General features: G+C 40.2%; 1 protein-coding gene across 2 annotated transcripts in view; it reads left to right on the top strand.

Annotated features, from left to right (window-relative positions):
- CALCR (calcitonin receptor) overlaps nucleotides 1–13,368 on the top strand; it is a 147,122-nt gene that overhangs the window by 68,207 nt on the left and 65,547 nt on the right. The gene's annotated exons all lie outside the window — the stretch shown is intronic.

Below are 13,368 nucleotides of genomic sequence, written 5' to 3'. Positions count from 1 at the left end.
CATATTTTGATGACACTGGTGGAGTTTCATGCATTTGATGCTGCCCAAGAACCACAAAAAGTCAAAGTTTGTTATTTTATACCAGCTGCAGTAGATTAAAAGATACATAGAGGTATTCAGCAGCAGGTACCCAGTCCCCTGTGCAGCAGCCCCTCTGTCTGAGTGGCAATGTGTCAGTGCATGTTGGTGGGGGTTGCAGTGGGTCTCCAGCTGCAGCTTGCTGGGGGGAGCACTTCTGAAGCTGTGCCTAAACAAGGCTGACCCAGATGGATGCACGGGCTGAGTCATTCTTTGCCTGGCAGCTCTTTGAACTGCACAATGTGAATGCATTTAATCCCTCTTACAGTGGTTCTTTCAGAACTCAGTTTCCAAAGAAGCTTTTGTGGAGTTGTTAATTTGCTTGTTTGTTTTTTAGTGGTTTGTTTGTTTTGGTTTGAGTAATTTGTTTGCTTGGTTTTTTTTTGCTGTTGATATTTTTGCTGTTTCTTTTGAAGTATTTTCAAAGGGATTGTGGGATTCATGATTGATTGCAACTGAGCCTGGATTACCAACTCTTTTCATTAAGTGAGAAAGTTGAATGAGTTTGTCGTGGTGTGATCCCTGGAGCAGAAATATATAACCAGAGCTCCAGAAGACTATCCTAATTCTATAACAAAGGGATTTTGCAGACATAATACAGCCAGCTAGATAGGATGTAAAGCTTTGAGATAAATTCCATATGAGTTTTACTGAAACAATATGGGAAGCAGCACAATATTCACTGAAAGTAAGCAAAATTCATATTGCACCAGATTTTCCATTCTATGCTCTGTGCTATCATTATACAATTATGACTGTATTTAAATAAGATGGAAATAGTATCTTCTGAAAAAATTATGCAAGGGGAAAAGGAATTAAAGGATAATGGGAAAATGCTAAATGTGGGGAAGGGAACTGACTTTAAGGTCTGGAAGAAGAAGTTTTAGGACATATAGGCACAGTAAGGCACATTCTGCTATTCGTGTCTTTGCTGTAAACTGTACTATTAAACTGTAGTATTAGTTTCACAGTGATGCCTTCCTCAATTAAAAAATTCCTTTTCCTTTTGCTTGTAGATATGTGAAACACCTGCTCAAATGAGATCACTGAATGTGGTTACTAAAATGGTATTTTCTTGTACATACTAATAAAAAATTAATTCATAAGAAAACCGCAATAGTTAAAATATGGAGGATATTTTTATCTTAAAGAAAAAATATACAGATGCTCTTTGCAGTCCACAAATAGAATACATGGCTTTTGCATTGCATTTTTGCTTGTGTTTGTGCAATATGTGAGCTATGTGATATGTAAAAACAGATTTCTCTCTAAGAAGCCAAAGCTGGGCCTCTTGCTTCCTTAATGAAGTGCTAAGTACAGTGCAGAATATTCAAAATGCAGACATAACTAAAAATATTTTTATTGTTTAAGAAAAAAATATTCTTTAGGCAATTTTCAATTTGGTGATGTCTGAAAGATATACTTCATAGAAAGGTCAAGTGCTTCATCAGGATGAATACTTGGCAAGCTTTAGGCAAAAGCTCTAAGTTACTAATAAGCAAATAAAAGCATGAGATCTTTCCAGATCCAGAAGGCCAAATAAACACTAGAGGGGCAAAAGGCCTCAAGACATGATCTCTATAGATCTCATAATAGCTAGGCTCTGTTAAATTCCCTACATCTTGATTTTATACATCTCTGCAGAAGCTCACACACACACCCATAGACACACACACATCTGGATTTAATGAGACAGTCAGGATGACAAGGTCAGCTGTAGCTTCTCTTGAAAAGACTGCTCTGACTTTTCCAGAGCCATCAGAAATCTTTTCTGAATCTTAATACTCATCCAAATGTGCTTCCCTCTTGTCCTCTATCTGATATATAAAGTACTTTCCATACGAAGGCTTTTTGTCTGGCAATGTAATTTATGGAAGAGACTGTCCATTATTTTTCCATGAAAGCTTTAGGTCGTGGGTGGATATTTGAAGTTTTTAACATCACAGAGAGTCTAAAGTTTCAGGTCTTTTAATTTATTGCCAGTGAAATAAACACTAAAGTTGGCAACCTCTGGTGTAGCAGGAAAAATCTTGCTGAGAATTACAAACTACTTCCAGGGGTTTATTTTGAAAAGTCCTACAAATAGGCTGCTACATTGGAGGCATTCATTTTCTTGTTTAAACTGATCTTTTGTGATCCAGATTATCCTTTGTCTGTGCAGCTGGATTTGGTAGGAAGATTTGGGGAAACCCTAAGCCTAGTTGTTACATAAGCATCCAAGTTCCAGCTCTATATGCTAAACCAAGAACAGCCCCCTGGCCCCTGCATGGGTCTGGAATGTGCTCAGAAAAGAAAATTGACTCTGTTTTCAGCTGACTCAAAACTTGGAGGCTTGTCCTTAGTGACTTCAGATGTCATTCTGGGGTTGGTTCTGAATTCTTTGGGTACTGGAGCCAGAAATTAATTTCATCTGCCCCAGCAAAAAAAAAAAAAAAACCCTGCTAAAGACAGGCTTCAGCCAGTGTATATCAAGACTTTACCAAAAGCAAACCTTGGCATAAGGAAGCATTTGGAGTTATTTTTGGCATCCTTAAAGAATACATTATAAGTGATTGTAATTGGATTTTCAGATATTTGCTTGGGAATTTCAGTGGCCCCAGAGGCTTCCAGTGCTAGCAGTGGAGCAGGTGGAACCACATGATGCTTTACCCCCAGCCTCTCTGACTGGCTCTGGCTAACAAGATGCTTCTTGCTCCCCACTGGTGACCTTTACAGCACAAAATTAGGCCACACATTTTTTGTCTGACTAGAATGTCATATACAAAATAACATGTGAAAAGAGACCAAAATCAGATAAATTAACTTTAAAATAATAACAGTAATATCAAATGGGACAGTGACATTGCCAAGAGGCCAATTTAAAAAAAATCAGAATACCATTTAATGGGCTCTGAGGAACCAACATAAGTGATAAGAAATCATTCTCATGTTATGCCTTTTTCCTTTTCAAGCTGTGTGGGTTAGCTTCCCAGAGCTTCCTCAGAGCTCCACTCAACACATGTAATGGAAGAAGAAAAATCCAGGGCTCACAGAAGGGTGGTTCTGCTGAAGGCAGTGAGAACCTTGACACTTTGGAGGATCTGGCTCTGATCTTACCCCCTGCATAATGGACAGCAAAAGCAAAACAACAGCCTGTAATCTGTGACAGTCAGCTAAACCCTCATTGCTGTCCTTGGAATGCAGGATAGGAAGAGATCTGTAATAAATGCAGCTTAATACAAGCACACCTTCACTAACTTCTCAACAACTTATTCATGATAGTTCATCTTGGCAGAAAGATGCAAAGACTTGCAGATCCAAAGACTCTGCTCTGCTTTTCCTAGCTGGGAAGGTTGTGGTGAAAGTGCTTGTTTCGCTTTTGTACTGGCTTTCTCATGCTTCACTATTTCTCTTGGGGTTTTTTTAAAATATTATATCCGCTACTGATCTGCCAGAAAATGAAGATTTTTCCATGGACCTTGGGTTCCACCAAAGCCTTTGTGATAAATGGCTGGTTATTCATAACCATGTGTATTTAGGATCTGTGGAAGGTATTGCTGAGACTCTCAACCCCATAAATGATTATGAAAGTTCTTCTACTTATCAATATTTATAAGCAGAGGCAGAGGTCACCAGAGCTTCTGCTTGCACGGCTGGCAGCTGATGTCCCTGAAAGGTCATCATTAATATTGGTAGTGAGTTATGACCAAACTTTCAGCTCACAAGGCACATTCACATTTCACCATATATTTTAACCATCTGCTGGTCTTGTTTTCCTGCAAATATATTATATATGTATATATATACTTAAATTTTATAAAATTTTCTTGGAGCATATGAGTTACACCAGTAATGACTTGTTTCACTGTTCCAGTGATTCCCATTCCCTCATCTGTATTCCTTGCTGATCCCCTGTAACTTACAGATAAAAAGAGGAACCAGGAAGAAAACTGCAAACTTCTCTCTGCAGTCCTGGCAAAGACCCATTTTACCCTTTATTTTAACCCAAGCACTGTGAACTTCACCTGCCTAGTTTTCATTGAAAGCACATCTCTTCATGTGTGTTAGTCTGGAAGCCTTCCACAGAAATTTTAGTTGCTAATAGCTACCTCTTGGGAAAATGTCAGTTCATAGTGCTTTACTGTATGTAAATTGCCCTGTTGAACTTCTGAAATGAATGTATAATGCCTGAGGGAGAAATGTGTAGATTTTGCCCTAACTGAAACTGGAAATTTAGACAGTTACATTCAATTTAACCTTTTACAGTAATGGTGCCATAATTCCTGACAAGGACAACACAATATCCAAGCACTACAGCCATGATATGCAAATAACTGGTAATAACTAATGCAGATAATCTTATTTTTACCAATTTTTCCTTATATCCCCATTAACCATTACATTATTTTATCTTTATTAATGTTTAGATTAGATGTAAAAATACTTTAAAATGCAGTGACAGCTTTGGGTCAATTTTCTACTCATTGTAGGGTAGGTGTGATGCAGAAGTACCAGTGTTGCAGTAGATATAATAATTTAAGAGTACAGGTAAAGCAAGATGTATCAGCAGAGGTAAAAATTCTTCAGGCAAACCATTTGGTGTATCTTTAAAATTTCATTGAGACCTCAGACACAAAAAGCCTTCTCCAGAGACTGTCACAAGAGGATTTGAATGTCCCAAAACTTGTCTCCTTCTAGTACAGAATTTAAAATACCTTAGTTACAACCCATAGAGATCAACAGTGATATGCCCTGACCTCAAATCAAAATCAAAATTTTTATTCATTATTAGCAAAACTGCTGTAAAATTAGAACCAGATTCAACAAAAATGCTTTATTTCCAAGTAGCTCATATTTCTTGAGGTAGAATTGAAACCTACATCCAGCTGCAGCATGGGCTATTCTGCCAAGTAGGAACAAAATGCTTTAAATAGATGCCATGTGCATTTGATTTAAAGTAATTTATTCACAGGATTTTTCACACTTTATATGACTTATATAAAAACATTGACATAATAAGAACTTATAGTATTTTTCTTGGTTTTTTGCCCACCCCATAAAATATTCACTTGCTTCAAATAATTTATAGGAATGTATGCTTGGGATTAAAAAAAAAAGACCAGTGGGAATTTGCCTGGGGAAGGATTAAATGGAAAACTGAGAGGGAACTGACTGAAAATAAATATTAAATGACTATTTTTCTTTGCAGTATGTGCTGGAAAAGGAAAAAAAAATTAACAAAAATCTCAATATATGATATCAAGAAAGTATTGACCAAAACAAAGTATTTATTCAAGGGGGAAGAATGCCATGTATGAGGTTACATTAATCCAATTATTTGAAGATTATTCCAATGTGATACAGAAAGAATTTGGTAATGGGAAAAATTACCTTACATTCACTTCTTGTCCTGCAGTTTTTCTTGCTTCTCCCTAACTCTTTATGTGTGTTCCCAAAGTCCATAAAAGTCTGCCTTGTCATCATATTCTTTCTCCACTGAAATCAAGTGTTTATTGGAGTATTTTTAAATACATTGACAGGCATGTTTGGTATGTAAGGTCTAGGCTGTGTGTGCAGTACAGTTGAGATCCTGTTCCAGCTTAAGTTATAAGGCAACCATGAAAATGGCTTTTTCCTTACGTCAAAAGTTTTGACTGAAACTGTGTAGTGTTCCAGTTTCTTTAGCAATCTATATTTAGCTGTACCCTCACAATTCCTCTTTTAAATTGCACTAATATTATTAATCTTACACACAGAAGTTGTTTTGAAGAAGATAAGGACTGTGGAAGCAGTATTCCTTGTTAAAATATGATATATAGAGAAAATAATTCTAAATTTCTGCTTTAATTTTGCAGGCTATGCAAAAGATTTTAGCCTGACATAGATGTATGCACTTCTTTTGAAATCTTTGTTTTACAGCAGGGTAGTATTCATCCCAAGCTTGTGGCTGTGTCCAAGCTGCACTGTCTCCAAAATTAGTTAATTGTATATTTTCTCATTGTACAAGCTTAGCTGCAAAGTCCTCCAAAAATTGCAAGCACTTTTGAAAAGATGTTTCACAGCTGAGCCTAAAAGTCAAAAATTATGCAGTGCTACTGTGTGCCATGCTAAACTAGAGGTTCATAATGATGTAGCAAAATGGCAAGGAAGTGTTCTGCTTTGAGGAGTGTTCAGCAATGAACCAGGCATTCCTGCAGTGTGGTGGCTTTCATCTGCCCACTATTCCAGCACTCAAAATAGCAGGAATCTCTGCTATAGATTTTATTCCTCTGCTTTGCTACACAGCTTTCTGGGTTTTTTCTGCTTCTTTTTTCCACAGATTGGAAATATTTGACTTTAACATGGTAATGTTTCCTGGCACTTAGCAAGTTCTTTAAAATATTGCTGAAAGCAGAGCTAGTAAAATCTCCTGTGTTGCTTCAGAGCCGCAAGGTTTACATTTAACTTCAGTATTTCAAATTTGATTGTAAAAACTACAAAAGAGTAAAGCCTTCACCATCAATATGAACAATGTGACAGCTGTGTCCTGGTCTGTGTCCAAAGCAGCATGGCATATATGTCAAGGGAGGGGACTCTGCCCCTCTGCTTGCTCTGGTGGGACTCCACCTGGAATCCATCCAGCTCTGGGGCTCCCAACGTGAGAAGGATGAGAACCTGCTGGAATGAGTCCAGAGGAGGCTGTGAAGGTGATCAGAGAGCTGGAGCTGCCTCCTGTGAGGACAAACTGAAAGAGATGGATCTTCAGCCTGCAGGAGAGGAGGCTCTAGGGAGACCTAATTGTGCCTTTCAGTAGCTGAGAGAGTCTAACAGGAAAGACAGGGATAAAGTTTTTAACCAGGGTCTGTAGCCACAGGAAAAGATCAATTGTTTTAAACTGAAATAAGGTAGATTTTGACTGCATATTAGGATGACATTTTTATTGTGAGGGAGATGAAACCCTGGAACAAGTTGCTCAGAAGTTTTGGATGCCCCATCCCCCAAACTGTTCAAGACTAGGTTGGATGGGGCCCTGAGACACTTGGGCTAGTGGAAGGTGTCATTGCCCACAGCAGAGGAGTTTTGAACTAGATGATATTTAAAGGCCCCTTCCAGCCCAAACCATTCTATGATACTTTGATGGGTGCTGAGATCCTGATGTAATTCTTATGTGAGCAATCATTGTTTTGTAACAGTGAGATTATTTCAAGAGAGCATCCTTTGAGTAGTGATAGAAGGCAATGGACTCATTTTTCAGAGTCACAGTGTGACCTACTCTCTGTACTGCATCATAGCTGAAGTAAAAGTATAATTGCATGTGTTGTTTCTTCTTTCATTGCAAAAGCCCAAGTCACATTTCTTTTAATTTCAATTCCACAAAAGCTTCAATTGGTCTATGCAGGGGCAGATGTGCTGTTATTACTCACCATCTCCTCCATCTCTAAATCCCTCCCTTTAACCACTGTTTGTATTGCCAGAGCCCGTGGTGCAGAGGCATAAAACCTTGTCCCTCAGTCACTATTTCTGGGTAAAACAGAATGATATTACCAAATTCAGAGAAATGCAGCAAGATACAGAAGGTTCTGTAGATGCAGAACTCCAGAATTGCTTGGTATGCAATTCTTCACATAATGCTGTTAATATTTTGGACTAAAATACTTCATAGAAGACAATTGCAGAAGACTAAAACTGAGTTCTCTGAAACTAATTACACAGTCTGCTTTGTGTAAGTATTCCAAACTTTGTCTGCCAACAAATCCACTGAAATACTTTGCTAGTCTCTTCCTGAAATTTTCTTTGCTTTTACTTGCAACCTCATAAAACCCCTTGTCCAACAGCCAAGAGGGTCATTGCCAATGGCTTACTAAGCTTTGAAGAACTAGGAATTTTTTTGTCAATGGGGGTTTTTTTGGCTACTAAAAAGCAGTAGGCATCACCCTCTATTCACAGACATTAGAGATGCAAAAATACCTCACCCACCCACACCTACATGTAATACAGATGGGATTTGTGTCAGGGCTCAGGCAGATATCTCACACTCCACTCCTAAGTTATGCTCTGGCAGGTAGAAGGAATCAGCTCCTCTAACTCCTTTGATGCTTTACTAGCTTTTGTTTCATAAAATGTTCAACCTTTCCTGAAAATCTTCTGGATAATTTGGCTTGTATATTTTGAAGTCCTAGATAAATAATTCCAATTCAAAGCATATTTCTTGCTTTTTATTTTTTTTTCTTGTTCTTTCAAAGCATACTTGTCTCTGTTGTGTTTCCCATCTTCACCATCTTCAGTTTCCTTGCAAGTTTGTATGACCACATTGGCTGCTCTGATATGAAATGTGGGGACTTAGAAAACTTTGTGATTACCTTAAAAATGGACACAAGCAAGTTTGTAGCTACTTTCTCCATATTTTTTTCCTATTTATTGAAAAGGATTTGGTTGAAGAAAAACCTAAGGTAAAATAGCCCCTTTTTGTTGACTGGTTTTAAATAGAAAAATGAAGTACCAAGCATTGCAGCTCCCATGTAATCCAAATCAATCGATAAAGCAGAATTATTTGGTTATTTGCTCTGTGTAATTCTGAAATTGCCTATTTCAAATTGCCTATTTGTCATGGCTGATAGTTTCAGTTTGTTAACATAGCACACACTCGAGATGCAGTTCACAATCTCCACCAGCCAAGCTAATGGAAACTGTGATCTGTTACAATAACTACTGAGTAGTCATCACACAACTGAGCATTTGGTTTTCCAAGCCTCACAAAATGAATGAGATAAGCAGCAAGTGTCCTGGATAACTGCAATTTTAATGTTGCAATGCCTTTACGTGCCTGACATCAGAAACTGAGAATTTGGAATTTTGATTTCCCTGAGGATTCCCATTAAAAAAAAGGAAGGTTAGACAAAACATCAAGGTACTGTACAAAGGTAAGCCACAGGGAGTACAGGAGTAGAAGACAGTCAAATAATCTTCTGCCTTGCCTCATCCCTCTGGACCCTTGACTAGAGGCTGTAAGGAGACCCTTCTCTCTGCCTGGGACTGATGGGCTGATGGTCACCAGTTTTCTGGCATATGAGAAATAACTGAGCAGTGATTACCATTTCTATTGGAAATGCCAGGAGATCCTGGTGCTGCTTAAATCATTTCAAGACTATTGCAGGTAATGGCTAGAGAATGTGCGGAGAAATAGAAAGGACTGGCTCTACTCCCATGTCAGGGATGGGGATTAACCTGGAATTTCCTGTGCCTGATGAGGTTATAACTACAATTGTGGTCTGCACAAGACCTGGGATTGTAGAAGTGTGATGTGCAGCTCACTCCTGGCCCAAAGCAGTAGCCAAAATTAGGAACTCAGTGGTAAAATGTCCCACTGGGAGTGGGGGGGATCATTTTATTACTTTCCTCAAAACTATCTGCAAGTTTGGCTACACACAGACCTGCAACCTCCTGCTTGGATCCAAACCCCTTAAACACTCAGCAGCAGCATCTGCTGGCTTGCCTGTGCCTTGCTCAGTGGTGCCTGCCCAGCATTTCCCAGGCCATGGTTAATGCAGGCAGAGCAGGTGGGTGCCTTCTGTGCTGAGTGGCAAGGCACTCCCCAGGAGGGTCTGCAAGACTTATTTGCGTAAGAAAGCATAGAGACCTTGTGCTTTGAGGTATGTACCCAGCTAGTCACTCTGAGAAAGCTGCATGGGGTGGAAAGGAAGCTCTCAAAGGAACTTGCAGCCTAGTAAGGAGGTTGCAAGTGAAATTTCAACGTTTCTGAGTATAATAAACACACTGAGATTTTTGCATCACACTTCTGTACTTAGCCACAGCTCCTCAAATTCCTATTTTGAAAACCATTTTTAAATAAATTTCTTTATTCAAAGGTATGTCAGCAGTATTGTGGAAGATGGCACTGCAGATTTATCAGAGCAGAATAATTAAAGAAGTTTTTTTTCCAGTCTTTCTTTCTTTCTTTTAGTTCCCTTTCCTTTCTTCCTTCTTTCTTTCTTTCCTTCCTTCCTTCTTCCTTCCCTTCCTTCCTTCCTTCCTTCCTTTCCTTCCCCTTCCTTCCTCCTTCATTTCCTTCCTTCCATTCCTTCCCTTCATTCCTTCCTTCCCTTCCTTCCTTCCTTCCTTCCTTCATGCCTTCCTTCCTTCCTTCCTATCCTTCCTTACCTTCTCCTTGCCTTCCTTCCTTTTCCTCCATTCCTTGTCCTTCCTTCTTCATGTCCGTCCTTCTTCCTTCCTTCCTTCTCCTTCCTTCTCATCTCCTGTCCTTCCTATCCTCCTTTCCTTCCTTCCTTCCTTCCTTCCTTCCTTCCTTCCTTCCTTCCCTTCCTTCCTTTCCTTCCTTCCTTCCTTCCTTCCTTCCTTCCTTCCTTCCTTCCTTCCTTCCTTCCGTTCCTTTCCTTCCCTTCCTTACTTTCCTTCTTCCTTCCGTTCCTTCTTCCTTGTCCTTCCTTCCCTTCCTTCCATTTCCTAGTCCTTCCTTCCTTCCTTCCTTCCTTCCTTCCTTCCTTCCTTCCTTCCTTCCTTCCTTCCTTCCTTCCTTCCTTCCTTCCTTCCCTTCCTTCCTTCCTTTCCTTCCTTCCTTCCTTCCTTCCTTCCTTCCTTCCTTCCTTCCTTCCTTCCTCCCTTCCTCCCTTCCTCCCTTCCTCCCTTCCTCCCTTCCTCCCTTCCTCCCTTCCTCCCTTCCTCCCTTCCTCCCTTCCTCCCTTCCTCCCTTCCCCCATTTTAATCTACTTTAAAATTGTGTAGCTGAAAACAATTTTCCTGACCTCTTCCTAGTGTGGCTGTGGAGTTAGCACAAGTCAGGTGGTCCTGTGCAGCCAGAAGGATACATGGAGAGCAGCATCCTGTGGGTACTGCCATGGAAGCCAGTGTGGGGTTGAGCCATGATGTGAGCAGACTCATCTCTGGTTCCAACCTCTGTTGCTGGAAGCAGCTCCAGTGCTCTGGGCTGCCCAGCCTTCCTTCAGCTGCCCATGGGCTGTGGTGTCCATGTGAAAAGGTGATTGTTCTGACACAGAAGACCCAAACCAGCAGGCACTTGAGCACACTGCTTTGCACATCCCAGCTTGCCTGAGCTGGGATCACTGGAGATGGGGTCAGAGCCATGGAGATCTTGGTTTGTTCCTCTGCTGGACGCTGACAGGACCATCTCCTGGGCTTCCCCTTGTGTGAATCTTTCTGCCTCCCTGTTGTTTCTGCCCTGCCATTGGCCAACACTGTATTTGCATGTATCTTTTAATTTCAATGAGATCATCATCCTTGACCCAGCACTGATGCCAGCCCAAGTGTGCTGCAGTGTTATGGGCCAGTCTTATGGTTAAAGTAGAAAAAACTTCTTACTCAAGGGCTTTATAGTTTGATAGGTAAATTATTGTTGTTCAACAATTGCCACTGGTGAAAAAGACAAAAAAGACAAAAAATATCCTGGATTTTATCTGGCATGTCAGTCATTTCTGTGGTTACATCTGGCTAAAAGAAAAATGACTAGAAATAAATAGACTAGCATGGGAAATAGCTCTTACTCATTTACTCTTATGTAGTATCATATGGTACAGTCATTTTAGTTAACACAGGGAAAAATAATGTGTTAAATATTTTACAGATGGCTTTTTTATTAATTAAGAGAGACAGGAGCAAGAAACATTTTAAATAGCTCTTTTAGTACATAATAACAAGTGTTCACAAAATCCCATGAGGATAAGATCTACCTGCATCTCCAGCTGTAACCCCACATGGTGCTTCAGGCACTCTTGGTAGAAAGTGCAGGAATATATAGTAGGTAAATTCAGCTGAGGTTGATTTTGTTTATGCTTTCTAGGTGACAGTATTGTGTTAAGCTCTCTGCCTTCGGTAGAAGCTGTTGAGTATTTTAAAGCTGTTGACACTTTGTAAGGCAAAGTGCTCTCTTTACCTAGTTGACAGTAAATCCCTACAGAGGCAGCAGAAGGGATGAGGCTAACAAGAATAGAGACACCCACCAGAGTGGCTTCACACCACACTGCAGAACACTTTGCAGTGCAGTGTGTAACTGCATCAGCACCATCCTGGTGCTCGTACATCTGCTCACTGCAGCTGTCCAAGAGCCATTGTTTATATGTTCTTCATTAATCTTTATTGTCACTTTGAACCAATACAGCCTCCAGGGAAGAGCCTGGAAAATATGCAGACATTTTCAGGCATTTCTCTCTGATCTAGATATCTAGTTTTTGCTTCAATTGAGTTGTCTACCACAAATAATCAAATGCAATTTTGTGGCTCACAGTGTAACTACACATTATTACTGTATCATTTGCATGTTGCATTACCTCGGTCACAGCAGAATGGTTCTGGGAAGGTTCAGACAGTAATAAAACTACTCCTTATTGGAGACAAATTCTCTGAGCCTTCTTTGCCATCACTTTATGTTTTATGTAATCTCAGTGACACATGACTGCAATGATCCCACTGGACCACATGGGCAACATTGAAGTGGAAGTGCCACACCTTTATTATATTTTGACATTACATATTTCTGCTTTCGATGGGATATTCATTTAGATTTCTAGTATTTTTTTTAGATGGAATATTTCTTTTCCCCTCTGAAAATGGGTGCCCTTCCAGATCATTTGGAGATGAGAAAAGCTGTTATAATGCTGTTGCTGATTGCACAAGTCATTGTGGTGTTCCCTGCATGTCAACTAGACTAAGCATCCAAGTCCCTGTGCCTTTATCCCATTAAATTCATGGGTTTCAAATGTGTAGGGTGCTCACAGGATTGTTTGTCCAGGCAGAAAACACCTCACTTCTAGTTTTTAAGCTGTCTGAAGAATGAAGGTGTGTGGGTGCTCGCTGTTGCTGTGACTGAAGGTGATCACAGCCCCATGTCCTACCTTGCTCAGCACAAACAGCATGAGTGGCCTGTGAGATGTCAGAAGGCACAAAAGCTGTATTTCTCACTTTAATGCAGGACTTTTTATAATACTTAAAATGATGTGTTAATGCAAAGAACTTTGCTTGCATGAACTCCCACAGCTGTGAAGCAATAAAATTATACCTGGTGGCCCCTGGATATTTTTGCCAGGTCGGATAAGTGTTGATGTAAGAAAAACCCAGAAAACTGGAAAGTTGCTGATCCAGTTCCCTTCAAGCCTGTGGAGTCGTGTCCATGCTCTGCAGCCCCAGTGCTCTGTGCTGAAGCAGGAGCTCCATGGGCTGGGGCTCACACTGCTGTGTGTCTGTGCACAGCCACCCTGCTGCACTGTGCACCTGTAATCCCACCGTGCTGTTCCCAGATTCTCTTCCTGACACATGTGCTTGCTCACCTAGTTAGAGATTACTCAAACTCTGCCTTTCCCTAGC

The sequence above is a fragment of the Erithacus rubecula genome (assembly GCF_903797595.1).
Source record: "Erithacus rubecula genome assembly, chromosome: 3".
NCBI lineage: Eukaryota > Metazoa > Chordata > Aves > Passeriformes > Muscicapidae > Erithacus > Erithacus rubecula.
Note: the sequence above shows the minus strand (reverse complement) of the source record. Positions and strands in the feature narration are given on the sequence as shown.